Source organism: Pomacea canaliculata, linkage group LG8 (assembly GCF_003073045.1).
Source record: "Pomacea canaliculata isolate SZHN2017 linkage group LG8, ASM307304v1, whole genome shotgun sequence".
Taxonomy (NCBI): domain Eukaryota; kingdom Metazoa; phylum Mollusca; class Gastropoda; order Architaenioglossa; family Ampullariidae; genus Pomacea; species Pomacea canaliculata.
Genome location: NC_037597.1, coordinates 6,137,058 through 6,151,485, shown reverse-complemented (window position 1 = coordinate 6,151,485; position 14,428 = coordinate 6,137,058). Strand labels below are relative to the sequence as shown.

Here is a 14,428-nt window from a genome sequence, read left to right as displayed (position 1 = left end):
AGTAAGCAAAGTTAGAAAAATCAGAGACCCATAAAAGAAGCTGCTTTTCACGGTTTTCTAGAAATGTACCGTTGCTACATTTTTTTTAAACTTAGAAGAAGCTAATGCAACTGCAGATGGTAAGTTCATTAAGTTAGCAAACCTCCATCGAAGGCAGATAAAGCGGGACAGGGTCACAGCACTGGCAGCCAAATCTGAGACTACAGCGCCATCTGTGGCGAGTGATCGATGTGGCAGGCTGTGCGGCTCGAAAAAAGCATTGGTGACCCGCTGATAGATAGACAAAAGACTTGACACTCCGATCGACAGAATTTCTTATTCTTTGGTTCTCTTCTAATCTTCCATCCTCATTAGCTAACCGCGTTTAATTTTTCCTCCGTCAGAGTTTCCTGCCATCTCTGATGTCTTCTTGCTGTTGTTTCTTCCGGAGATGAGCGCCGAAAACTTGTCCAAAGTAAAAAAAATCGGAAGTTTAACAATTTATTTGTAAGAAAACTTTTCAGATTAAAGACTCGTAGCATAGGAACGGCGGGAAATAACTAACAAACGACCATTCTGTCCGCCAGATGTCGTGACTGGAGCGGATAGGAAGTGACGTCAACAGATCCTGGAGGGCGGACCGTCATGGCTTCGTCTTGGCAAGCGGCTTACTCGGCTGATGAGGTTCGGGGAGTGGGAGGGACAGGGAGAAGGGGGCCGAGCAATCGCCAGCCCCCGCGTCCCCACCTCACCTCGTGCCTTGTTTCTGTCATATCAGATTAGTCTGTGACTTCCGTCTTCAGACAGATCAGGCAGTCGACTTCTAAGCCAATGGCCAAGACATGGGCCAGCCAATACGCCCGGGTTTAGGGTCGCAGACGCCTTACTACAGGCCCCCATCGATCTTAGCCCTTTTCTTTGGGGTTCAAACGCTGTCGGCACAGAAGGGTAGGACTGTCGCGTGCCGCACACACCGTGAAAAGGACCCGTTGCACGTGGTCGCTGATGGAGTTTAGCTTCTGATGACCCTGGACCACCTCCCATGTGGAGTTGTCCGCGTCTGATAGTTCTGACTTCGGGTTTTGTCTATGTCAAGCAGTTCTGACATTGGCTTCTTCTTATGAGATCAGGTTTTGTCCTCTTCAGCAGCTCTGACATCGGGGTTTATCTACCTCAAGCGCTTTTGTCTTCTGATTTGGGTGAACAGAATAAATAAATAATCAAGCCATATATTAATAAGAGTATACTTACGATAAGGTCATTGTTTATCTTCCTGGTTGTCGCGGTTAAGTCTGAGAAAAGAAAGAAAGGAAGTACACCGCCTTTCAAGAGTAAAAGGAAAACATCCGGGACAGCTGTGACCTGGACACAATGAACCACATCTCACACCGTCGTGCCAAAGAAAACGAAGCTTTTATTTTGAATAAACTTCTCTTTCTTTTCTCAAGATATGTCAAAGCAATGAAAATGTCATCATGCTGAATAATGCCAGCACAGTTATTATGACATGAGAGGAAAGGCAACAGCCCACTAACGGATGATATAGTAAGGTGTCAAAACACCTGTCCCACCGAGTTTTGCTTCGACGGTTTAACGCGCAAAATATGAAGAAAAACAAGGTATGAATAGTGTAATAACTGATTCTCTTTATGTCCACCACCGACTCGACAAAAAGCCACGAAGCATAAAACATTCAGTATGTTCATGCACTGGGATTGGCATTAATGTCTTTACAATAACCCTATCTCCCTCCCCCAGTCGCCTGCCTGACCTCAGGTCTGATAAACTACTTTCCCCCCATGTCTCACCTTTCCCTTCTATCCACTCTCTCATTGTCAGTCGTATTGTCAAGCTAATTCTTCATTCCTTAGCTTGTCTTATCAACAACAAACACATGTCGTTATGAGAGGATCTGCTGGTCCTGCTTGTCTGTATCTAACAAATCAATCTATCTTTCCCACCCGGCTTATTCCGTGTGCATCTGTTCTGCTAAATTATTCAAGGATGTGCGAGCTTGTTAGTCTGTCTGAATTAGGTTTTATTATTAAATAACGGGATCTTAAATACCCGTATGGAGCTAGCTCACGCTCAGTGTGAATAATTTAGTAGAACAAATGTATTATTGTATGTTCATTGTAGGCTGTTCTCTCTCTCCTGTCCTGTCGGGGCTTGTTTGTGAGTGAAGGGTGAAAGCCTGAAATACATGATCTGGGGGTACAATCATGGCGATATCTCTTGGAAGGTAAATTGTAAGGCAGTGTCACACTTGAAAGGCAGTCTTTCAAAAGAACCCCGCCCTTTCCTTTCAACATCTGTTCCTAGGTCTTGATAAAGACCCCTTCCACTCCCTAACGGTAAACATAGAGAACACGTGACTGATATCCTTGCCGTGTTGAGTGGGTTTCTATGACCAGTGTTTGTGGGGTTGAAGTTAAAGTTGGCTGAAATCAGTGGTGTTGTGGTCAAGAATATCATGGGCAAGCCGTGAAGGAAATGACTGAACTATACTGGATTATACTGTAGTCTGTACTAACCCAAGGAACTTGACGGACTTGTAAGGTAGGTTATTGATGTTTACTATCAAATGTTTGTTGTTGTGCCACAGGTCGGTTCATTGTCATTGACAGGAAAAATACCCTGAGACATGAAACTGTTACTGTGAAAAGTGTGAAAATAGATGAGAGAAGGGACGAAAGGAGAAAGTAAAATAAATTGCTTATCAGTATAAGTGAGGACAGTTTGAAAACCTGAAATTATATTTTTTATTACATTTTAGATAAACAAAAATAATTGAAGTTGATCAATAACATAAACACCAACGCAGTAATAGTTTAATTCCTTGGCGAAAATCACTTTATTTAGAGAGCACTTCTCTCTTTTCCTATTTGCGTGCATGTGTGTGCTCGCGCACGCAGTTGAGACAAGTGAAGGCAGCAGAAAGAGAGAAGGAGAGAGAGAAGGAAGGAGAAAGAAGCTGAGGAGTAGAATTTTGACGCCCAAGTAGTAAAGCAAATTGCTTACTCAGAAACGAAAGCGATCGAACTTGTCAGACACAGTCTTATTGATTACACGCTGAGGAATCTTCGAATCGGGTGGGAAGGGGGAGGATATTTGGGTGTGAGAGGGAAAGAATTGACCCTGGTCACGAAGGGCAAGCACGTAAGTACACACGTATGTTGTTCAAAACAATTTGTGCTTCATATGTGTGAGGGCAGATAAAGAATGTTCCGAGTGTGGTTTATCTCATATTAACAAGAGGGAATATTAAAAGACATGGCCGCCGCTTCACAGTCAGTACTCTTCGTTCTAACAGCAGTTGCCCGGGGTATTTTTTTAAACGGGGAACGTGGTTCCTAGCGGACCGATGTTGGAAGGGTATCGGGTTCCGTTTTCTAAGCGGACACGTGAACTTTGCCCCTCATCAAGCGCGTGTGCATGTAGAAACCATACACATCTCCTGATGATTTTATTGACACCATTGTTTATCACCTGCTTCTCGTCGCAAGCCTAACAGTTTCTGGCTGTTTGTCTCACCAAGGTAAATTTCGACATAACAGTTCGAATTTAGCACCGTTGTGTTTGAAAAAAAAAAACAAATGGTTCACATGTCAGAAGAAGGTTTAGCTATTATGACCGGCTTGTTTATATCGACATCTAATTGTGAGCATATTATATACTTCTTGATAAGTGAAAATTCACGTTAGCAGCCCGCAGTCCTCCATCATTAGACTGTCCTGTCAGGCTGCACTTGTGTGGTTAGGGTGGGACAAGGAGGATGATGCCGACAACCAACAACTAAATGACACACGAATCTGAAGCCAGTGGCCATGTAAGACTATTATTTTAGTCCTTTTTTCCTTCACTCTATCTGCATAGGCAGCTTACTTCCAAAGACAGAAGAAGATTTGCCTTATGATGATTTACACATTAGCAATAATGAGAAGCTGAAGACAAGAGGCAGGTTACAAGATAGCGATGTGGACATCATTAAAAAAGCAGAAAGGGTGCGGCAAGTAGGGAGGTTTAGATAGGTACATTATACAAGTTCAAGGGAAGTTTAGCTACAGTGCATTTTAAAAGTTCAAGTATAGTTTAGGTGCGGTACATAATAAAAAGTTGAGAGAGGTTTCGCTACGGTACCGAGTAAAAGATTGAGGGAAATTTTATCCTGCCAAATGTGTTGGGGGATCAGACAAACGAACAAAGAGCCATTCTTTTTTTTTCTTTGTTTACTTGTTTTGTTTCTAAATAGTGTGAGAGACGGAAACAAAGTAACAGAGTCGAAATGAGATCTCACAAAATCCGGAAGATCTTTTTTTTTTTTTTTTTTTTTTTGTTTTTGGCCGAAGCAAGACAAACAAAGCATATGTTTACACCTCAGATAAAAAGAACATTCCAAAGACTAACAAAAATGTTTGCTAAATGCTCTGCATTTTGACGAAGAGAAGAAAAAAAAAGTTGAGCGGCATTGCTGAGCTTTTAGTCAACACCGTCTAGTTGGAGTGAACACTGGTGTAGTGGGGAGGGGATGTCCTTTGTGCCTTTCTGAGCTCGCCACAAGACGCTTTTAAGACAGTCCTCCATGTTTGCCAGGCCTTCATCTCCTTGTGGTCACAGTTTGTTCTTTCCCAAGTTTATACTTCGATCGGCGTTATCAGAGCATGGGGTCTGCATTAGCAAAATCATTAGCGATAATACTTCTTATGAACAGGAAGAAGAGATGGAGAGCAAACGAGGACAGGAGTTGAGAAATGAGAGAGTAAAAGAAAAAAGTGTGAGAGGGAGAGAGAGAGAGGAGGGGAACGAAAGGGACAATTATTTTGATGTGCATCGCACGTGAAGACATGGTTGAACAAGCTCACTACTTCCTTTTTGTCCGGGTAACGGTTCTTGGAGTATGGCGAGGAACTGGCTTCAGTTCCGTTGTTTAGACAAACTGCTTTCTTTTTAAGCACCTTCCAATCAGTTCTTTTCACCAAGCTTTTTGCCGTGTATGGAGGTATGCTTCTAGCACTTTCTGTCTACTATGTGACACATGCCACAGGCCATATTTCTCTAGGCGTCTCTCAGAGGCTGGAGGATCTGGTTACCACGGCATCATAATTCTTTTCAATCAATGCTTTGTGTACTTGTATTAGCCGATACATTGAGATTGGCATGCATATCTTGCCGATATGTCTCACCACATTTCCAGGGGTGACTATTATCTAAAAATTAAAGTGGAGCAGAGGGAATCTTTCAGCAGACAAAAGTTACAGATGGGAGGACAGTTAAAGAATAAGTTACAAAGGGCAATGAGTACTCGATCTTGGAATCGTACAAAACATGAGGGAAAAAACTGTGTGTGAGAGAGAGGGAGAGAGTGAGTGAGTGACGAAGTGCACGCAAGTGCTGAACAGTACTATCTGTATCATACAAAATATGCTCAGTAACACGAACTCCTCATCAGGTTTCAACTTGGGTAAACAGTCGCATGGCTAGTCATGTGCAACCGTTCAGCTCGGTCACACACATTAATTATTTCTGTCAGAAACAGCCTCTCTTATCCAATTATTCCCCGGCCTTCATTTTGAATTCACGAGTTCGTTTGAGGGTTAGATACGGCCCGGTGGGTGAGTGGTCCAGGTTCTCTCTGCCCGGTGCACCACGCCCAGTGATGAGCTAATTACCTACTACGTGTATGGTATTCCATACTTGTAAGTAATATTAGATAAATACTCAGAAGTAAACCCCTAAGGCGAATCGAGATGTTAGCATGGCTTCTCAGATCGAACGCTTTCAATGAAAAAAAAAAAAAAAGAAAAACACCATCAGGACTTAATGCAATCGTGTTCGCAACCAAGGTGAGCCATCGGTTGAAGGATCTCGGGTGTGGATTCACTGCTTAGCCTCTTGCGAAGTTCTCCACTGCTAGTCTCGGCGAGCCTAAACAAAGAATGTGGCTAAACCGGAAGCTTTATTGTCTTTTGCCTCGTTTTAGTAGGTAACTGGAAAAAATCGTCTGCCAGCAGTCCAGTAATACAAGTTCGTGAAATATGTCGGATCGGTTGAGGACCGGATTAACAACGACTGTGCCCACCAGTGACAAGCTCCAGAGAGTTGACAGCAAAAAGTGTTACTGGCTTCTGAGATGGCAAACAACGGCAAAGCAAGAAAAACCAGGATGCAGACAATAAGGCTAGTGTCTATTATCTGCTTCTCTGTTTCAGTGACTGTAAATTTTCAAGGATATTTGAAGAGATTTTTGAAAACAGGAGACTCTTACACGTTTCCTTTTAAAAAAGAAAGGCTAGCGAATCTCACCATTAACACAATGCCAACAACAGCACTGAGCACCTTTTTCTCCTCTTAACTCCCCGTTATCAGCAGCACGCAGGCATACCATGTTTTTATTCGGACATATCTCTTTCCTCCATCTCTCCTACTCTCGCTCTCTCTTTCATGATCGAAGCTTTCACATGTGAGCAAAAAAGACGCATGGAATGGATTGAAAGAAATAAAGGATGATTAGAGATTACATTGGAGTAAGCAGCTGTGGGTTTAACTTCTTAATAAATATTATTGTCATCTAATACAAATATCCGTTCTAACAGAATCTGCTCAGATTCCTGCTCGTCATAAACCTCATGACTATGTGTTCTGTTGGTCAGTCTTCCATTTATGTTTACTGTTAGAATCTACTCCTTGAAAACTCAGAACAAAATGTCTTTAAATCTCGCTGCAAATTATATAATTTTGTCTCAGATAATTTACTACTGCTACCGTTCAACCACACGCCATGATGGCCACCTGGACTCGTTCTCCTTCCTCCTAGTCAGTTGGTGTTTTCGCTCTCAGTTGGACAGGAACTCGCCATTATGGATCCTGTCCACCGTGAGGTCCTGGACGTCAACCACAACTACCTGGTGGAGCGTGTCTGTGCTGCACATGTCTTGCCACGCCTCGTCAGAGACGACATCGTCAATGACGACGATGTCAAGCAGCTGCAAAGGTACCACGTATAGTCCACGTATGGTTCGGTTAAATTTCACGTACAGCCCACGTATACTCATGTATAGCACGGTTATAGTCTACATACGTCCGTGAGTAGTCCGTGTACAGTCCACTTATGGACTTTCTAAAATCCACGAATATTCTAGGTGTGGTCCACTTAGAGACCCCGCATAGCCACTAAAGACTAAGTTGGGGTAGCTGTTTTACCCCTGATGTTGTGTTTTGTGTAAGGTTTATTTTCCATAGAAAAAGTGTTCTGTGTTAATGAGAAAGTGGTCTGGCCGAGGTTTGTCAGTGAACTTATTGATTTGCTTTCTAATTAAATACCACGTGACCTTTGCTGCAAGTAAAATACAAATCCTTGTGCAGAAATTTCCAACTAGATTAACCGATCTTTAAAGCGTGGCTACAAAAGAAAAAAAATCTTTTTACTGAGATTAAATGGGTGTTTATTTGTATACGCGCAGATTGATAAACGTGGGATGCTTTTGTGTTTTAAATATCCATTGAGAGATCAAGTAAATACAGAAATAGATTTCAAGATTGTTTTATTGTTTTTCGCCATTCTATTGAGAAACCATCCATAAACATGAGTTTCCCTTCAGGGCTCTCGTGTTGCATCGATTAACGTGGTCATTCATTGATTTGCTCATCCCTGGATTGATTACAGGACGGAAGGACAAGGGCCTCGAGCCGTTAACCGCTTGATGCTGCTGACACTTCGCCGCAGAGGCAGCTGTGCGTACGCGGCCTTGCACCGTGCCCTCCGAGACGCGGGGTTAGATGACGTGTGCGACACTTTGCTGGACACCGAGCTCGCTCTTCGGGAGGGTCTTGCAGCCGACAGGATCGGATCCATGGTCAGTCTAGGAAGGTGGTGTTAGACAGAAAACACTTATTATCTGCTTGCCTGTACACCTGCACATACTGACAAATAATGGTGAAACACGCTCTTTCCTTCCTTCTTCCCTACAAAATATTTCCCCACTTATCAGCAGCCTCTTATTCCTACCTATCTTCAAATTTCAGTTGGAAGAAGTATTCAAATTTGATCTTTAAATATAAGAACTGATTTGTGACAGATTTCTGGTAAATATGTTTGGTTAGGCAATGATGTCCGTTTTTTTTATACTGATAAGAACGACCGACAGCAGAACAAATTCAAACTTGGGCATTCATATCGCGTGATACAAGTACTTTTCTTTTAGAATACATCTAATCATTTTTTTTTAATTTAATTTTTTCAGCTTTCAGGGACACGAAAAGCTCGATTTATATGCTTTTCTATTTTTTTCTCCTATTAACCTTTTTTTGTTCACATGCAAAAAAAAACAAAAACAAATAAATAAATAAAAATAAAAAATACACTAGAGGAGGGTGGGAAGAACGAATGCTGTTCTTTTCTGATCTGCCACAATGGTAACCCATTTATGACAACGACCCCGGCAGCTCATCCACTCAGCATCCTGCAGCACTCGCCAAACACTCGACACACAATGTTGATTAAACAGCGGCTGCACGACCACCAGATGATCCTCTGGATGATACAGGGAGGCTGGATGGGACGACGGTTGAGGGAAAGGGGATAATTGGGGGTAGAGAAAAATTGTTGATACCTTTATTTGTTCTTATAGTAAGATGTCGGATTACTGTGAACACTAATGAACAGCTGTTTGTCTCTCCCATCCTTCATTATCTCTCTCTCTCTCACACACACACAGACATAAATATTTTACATGTATATGCACACTTGCGTCTAGTTTTGTTTACAACCCTGACACAAGCTTTTATTTCTTCGTTTTTTCCTCCTTCGCAACTAGCTCTCATATAACTTTTAAAAATACTAACACGCACAACCGAAAATACGAGAAGAGCATGACCTGGCCAGCATTTGCCCTCCCCGAGATTAGACATGGACACCAGAGTTGAAAAGGTAAAAACTGTCTGACCTTTCCTCGGCTATCAGTGTCGTTCTCCTCAAATAGAACTGCTGACCCAGGCTGGGGTCAGAGAGGAATAGGGACGGAGGTTGAGTGGGACACTAGGTCGCGATCTGCTGGCCGGCAGTTGCGCAATCTCCACCCCGAGTATCGACCTCACACACGGCGTGAGTCCATCCGCCTTCTTCCACAGAAAACCTGACAAAGAGAAAACTTTGCTAACCTTTGCGACCAGCTAGTCATGAACACAACTCGTGTATCTACTTGATAATTCCTTACACTGGAGATGACCTCCGTTAATGTGGATATGAAACTCCCCCGAAACCAAAAAAAAAAAAAAAAAAAGAAATCAACTTACGGTTCTTTGACGCAGATGTAAATCGTTTCAGTCAAAATATTTTATTCAGGCATCTATGATTCCGATGTGTCATACATTCTGTCACTCCACTTTTTAAAATTCACTTCTCATATTAACCGACCCTAGAAAGATTAAAAATGAAGCAGGGTAGACGCAAAAATTATGAATTAAAATATTTTTGAAAGGATTATCTATTTATTTCATATTCAATCATCATGTATAGTAATCTAAAGTTTATTATAATTTTATTAACTGTGATTACATTTTAGCTGTTCTAACCCGCGGTCAATGTTTGATGAATTTCAAAAGTGTAAACATTGCAAAACAAAAGTCATTTTGAAATGGGCGGTGCATTACTTCTTAAAGTCTTTAACTTTATAATATTATATTATGTACACTAATTGGCTTGGGATCTGCAACACCTGAACAAAATGTCAGAAAATTCGCTCTTGAACAGTTTTGCTGCTTCTGATTTTTTCTAACTCGAATTCTGATTTTTTCTGTGTTTTATGTTTAATCCCATGAGTGCGAGAAATGGTTAGGAGAAAACGCAACAAGCACATAAATTCGAATTCTAGCACTCAGTATTGACAGCCTCCAATCTCGAAATCTCTAAAACAAACACAAAATAAATGTAGTAAATCAAACAATCAAGGAAAGCAAAGAGGCAAAACAAAGAAAGAAACAAAAGGAGTGTAAAACCATGTTTTATTATTTAGCTGATGTTGTTTAAAGTTAAGAATTCTCAGAAATTTATTTGTGGTAACATCGTGCGCAGGAATGCTAACTGCCTGGTTTTTGTGCAGGAAAGAAGCTCGTAACCTTGGAAACAGATGCCCAGATACCAAATGACATGAAGGTGGCCGCCACAACAAAAGTCGAGAGTCCCTCGCCGAGCGCAAGTTCCGAGAGCAGACTGGATCCACCCGTGGACAGTCAGCAGGCACCTGAGTCAGCAGGTACCCCAGTCAGCAGGTCCCCGAGTCAGCAGGTACCCGAGTCAGCCGTCTCCCCTGTCAACTCACAGGAAGATGTGGAGAGAGACCAGCGAATCCGAGACCTGGAACAGGAAGTCAACAAGCTGCGACTCACTCACGACACGATGGAAGCGGAATTTAAAAAGCAACTGGAAAAACTTGAGCAAGGACAAAATGAAAAAGGAAAAGGTGGAGGTTGTTTGGTCATGTGACAACATTTTGCTATCATTTTGCCACAGGATGTTTGCTACCTCCAGTGTAATTGTGCGACCGACGGGTATGTTCTTACTAAAGTGTGATTTGATGAATCTTCCTTTAAAATGTAGAAGTGGCCACCAGAATACAAACATTTCTTCTTCAGAAAATTGTTCTTGGAGACAACATGTGTGTGAAGAGGACTTTACTGAGAACTTACATTTTCAACGGACTGCTCTACTGTGATCACGTGACCCAGGAAACCCGCCTCTGGGGCTGGCACGTCGGCTTGGTTGGCGCATGCGCTTTGACAGATCTGGCCAAAAATTGATTGACTTTCGCCATAAATAAGCAGTTTTTCTTTCAACCGAAATTCTCTTGAGAACAAAGTGTGCATAGAACGCCAGAATTCAATTTATTGGTCAGATTGGCCTCTGCTCGTGTGCAGACCTCGCAGTCGCGTGTTTGTGATCTCGCGACAATCACGTGACCTAGACGGGACGTCTGACGAGGACGAGAAGAAAAAAAGTGAGGACGGGAGAGGTTCAGTTGATTCCCCTTCTTTCTCACATGTGCATTCATGGATTAATTACCACGGGAACAAAGTCTCATATGTGTTCGTGTGTGTGTGTGATTGCATGCCCGTGCTCACACATATACACATGCGCACACACACACACACGCAGATGCATAATTGGATTGCATCGGTGATGGCATTTTGATCCTCATGGGATCTCGCTTCCAAAAAAAAAATGTTCACTAATATATAAGCGTATGACATCTATCCTGAATTATTTTTTAATGGGATGTATGGCGCTGCCTCACACACATTCTAAGAGCGACAAGAATCTTAAACTGTTCCCAAGGTCCACACCTATCCGCCTGCCATTTTGCCATTACCATGCCGCAGACGTGTTGCCATTGTGGAAGCCTGTGTTCTATGCTTCTAAAGTTCCTGGATTTTTGTGGTTTTTTTTTTGTTTTTGTTTGTTTCTTCCCCATCAACACTGACTGCAGCTTTCAGGCAGCCTCGCCTCCGGCGAACTTGCTTTGTTTTGCCGTGCACAGCGTTTACCTCCTCCATTCATGTTTCAGGTTCATTAAGCTGGCATCATACGGTTCGAGCCGTTGGAGGGAAATAAGCAAGAGGCAAGTGCGAAGAAATGACGAAACATTTTCATAAGAAACGTCTGCGACGACAGTTTTTCCCACAATCCCCTCCTCTTAACTGCACCAAGGAGGACGTACAGGGCGGGGAAGCCTTTGTCGTGGATTTGAGAAAATTTTCATAACTGCTCTCTGGCCGCATATTTCATCCGCATTAATCAGATCGTGTGAAGGTGGCTTTACCCATGGCCGATCCAGTGAATTCTGTAGTGAGTGAAATAGTTGGATGTGAAGAATATTGCATCCTTCAAGCCCTCCGTACAATGAAACCTCATTATTCTGAGGATGTTGTGTATTCATTAGGTACTAGACATACTTGATAGTAATATATTATTTTATTATTATTATTATTATTATTATTATTATTATTATTAAAGAGAAAGACTTTGGCTATAGGTCTGGACAAAGAACTGAACAGATCATCGAAGAAGAGTTTACGTTCATCGAAAAAGAAATATAATAATCGCCTTAGCTCGAGTGGATTTCTGCCGCTGACTCTTCCATCTGTGATTTGTATTATTGTGTTTCGATCTGCCGCTTCATTTGAGTTATTAATGCATGCGGCAAAACACTGAAACATGTGTAGCTTGAGGCTCCTTTTAGCTTGACATGTTGACGCCTCATGTCCAGAAACAGTCTGAAAGGGTATTTTGAGTGATAGGGGAGATAAAAAATGTGGAGGCGCCAGCAACTCACTCCCCACATCCCTCCTTCTCTGTTATCTCTGTCTTTTTCTCTACAGTTCTGCCTCCTGCTGGCTTCTTTCGTCTCTCACTACCACCCCTGTCTCCAGGCCATTCCACCTCCCTCTCTGTCGTCCACTCCCTTAGAATACTTTCTCAAATTACCACGTTGTCAAAGCTTCTTCTGCAATGTACATGGCAATGCTTCTGCGTTCTTATTTATCCATTCAGAGCCACCAGAAACATCATTTATCAGAGAATATCAGCATTAAAAAAGTAAAAATACTCCGTAAAACGTTCACAACCCAAATATACCCCAAGACTCTCTTGTAGACAAAAATAATGTTTCTTGCCAAATTTGGTGAGGACTACATTGGCTTTTACATAATTTTCCAAGAAGAAGAGCCCCAACCAACTCCCACACACAAATTTTACCACAATATGTAATATAATCGCCTGGTTTATACCTCCCTCTCTGGAGTTCAATGCACTATTCGTCGAGTCTCGGAAGTTTGCGTGTCCTCTGTCATCCGGTCACCAACCAGTCACCACTGCAACTTCTCATACCCATCATCCGGGCATCGCCAGAGAGGAAAAGCATCGTCGCGTGATGTGAATGCTTTCCGCTTACCTCGGCCGTCTCGTCAGATGATCCTCTTGTTGAAGGTTAGGCGGACCTCAAACCCTCCCACCTCCATGGTGTCAGCCATTTTTACTCTCCCACCATCAGCTTCTGACTCAAATTTCGTGGGTGGGAGAAATAGGATGTTGGTAGTCTTTGCAGCAATCTTCTTCCCTCCCCTTTTGTATATGTTCATCTGCTTCGCTTTTCCAAACCCTGCACTCAAGAGGGTTGAAGGAAGGGAGGAAAGTGAAAGAAAAGGAGAAGAGAGGTGAAATTCCTACTCAAAGGTCGGCGCGAGCTGTGGTGAGGGAAATATCGCAGGCGGTGTCCGCTTTTGTAAATTTTGCTGACATTTTGTGATAGAAGACGGTGGTGAAAGGGCACTGGACAGCTTGAGAAGCAATCGGCCCCCAAACAAACGATCGTGTTTTTCAGAGTTTGAAATGTGCTGCTGTCTGATATTTCCACTTCTTATCTGTTCTCCCGATTTCGACCGCCCATTGCTTGCAGTGGCAGAGAATTTGTGTGAGTGAAACTTATGTAAAAATTTACACAAACACAATCAATAATCAGATTCGCGGGGAGGGAGAGAGAGAGACCTTTTTCCTCCCCTCATCAGAGTGTGATTGCCCAGCCCGAAGGTGACGGGGTATGGATTTTCCTTGGGTTTTTCATACTTTTTTCTTCTTCTTTCTTCTAACAAGACTGATATGAGCATGAAAAAATTCGATGCAGTGCGCATGGGCGAGATACTGCGCCGGAAGTGAGACCGAGATGCGGTGGAACAAACACAGGAAGTGCATTCGGTCATCGTTTCATCACGGCGGCAGGTCGGTGAAGGCAGTGAAGATTAATTCATCACTGGAAGGGTGAAGGGCGGAGCAGGAGACAGGCTACTGAGGCAGCTGTGCAGACTACGAAGAAAAACTTCGCCTTGTAAGACGTGAACCGTTGCCAGGATGACCTTTGTGACAGCTTGTCATCCGGGCACCTGCTGCACGGGCGCTCAAAGACTTTCATGCAGTTCCTGAGGAGATTGGACTTGGCGTTTGTGCACTCAAGAGCAGTAAACCTTACAGCTGTTTACACAAGTTTCTTTTTTTTCTTTTCTTTTGATTCATCATCCTCATCATTTCATTCTCGTCGTCATTATCATTGTAATCGTCACCATGATCCCATGCGCTTTCATTCCTCTTTCTCTCTTTCTCTTTCACACACAAACACGCAAGCACCTACATATCAAAACAAGCAAACATACAAATATGAAACTTTCCTCTCCACCTCACACATGGAAGCGCACACACAAACACACACACGTGCAAAATAAATATGACATTCATATTCATACACAAACCTATTCAGAAGCATAGGGACGCTCATACAAATTCGTTTAGTGTCGACAATCAGTTCTGAGTCCCCTGGTTATGTGTGTTTGTGTCATCTGATTATCTGTTAATGCGTGCTGGAGATGGCGAATTTCCGTCAATCGTTCTTTTCAGTAAAAAAAAAAA

The 14,428-nt window shown here is 42.6% G+C and overlaps 1 long non-coding RNA gene across 5 annotated transcripts in view; it reads left to right on the top strand.

Annotated features, from left to right (window-relative positions):
- LOC112570257 overlaps positions 1 to 14,428 on the top strand; it is a 25,496-nt gene extending 11,068 nt beyond the window's left edge. For 3 of the 5 annotated variants that reach the window (XR_003100612.1, XR_003100615.1, XR_003100613.1), the window contains 3 exons: positions 6,724 to 6,970; positions 7,643 to 7,832; positions 10,077 to 14,428. This is a non-coding gene — a long non-coding RNA (uncharacterized LOC112570257). Of the gene's footprint in view, positions 1 to 1,163; positions 2,539 to 6,723; positions 6,971 to 7,642; positions 7,833 to 10,076 lie in introns of those variants that run through there. The other 2 variants (XR_003100614.1, XR_003100616.1) reach the window with 2 other exon arrangements.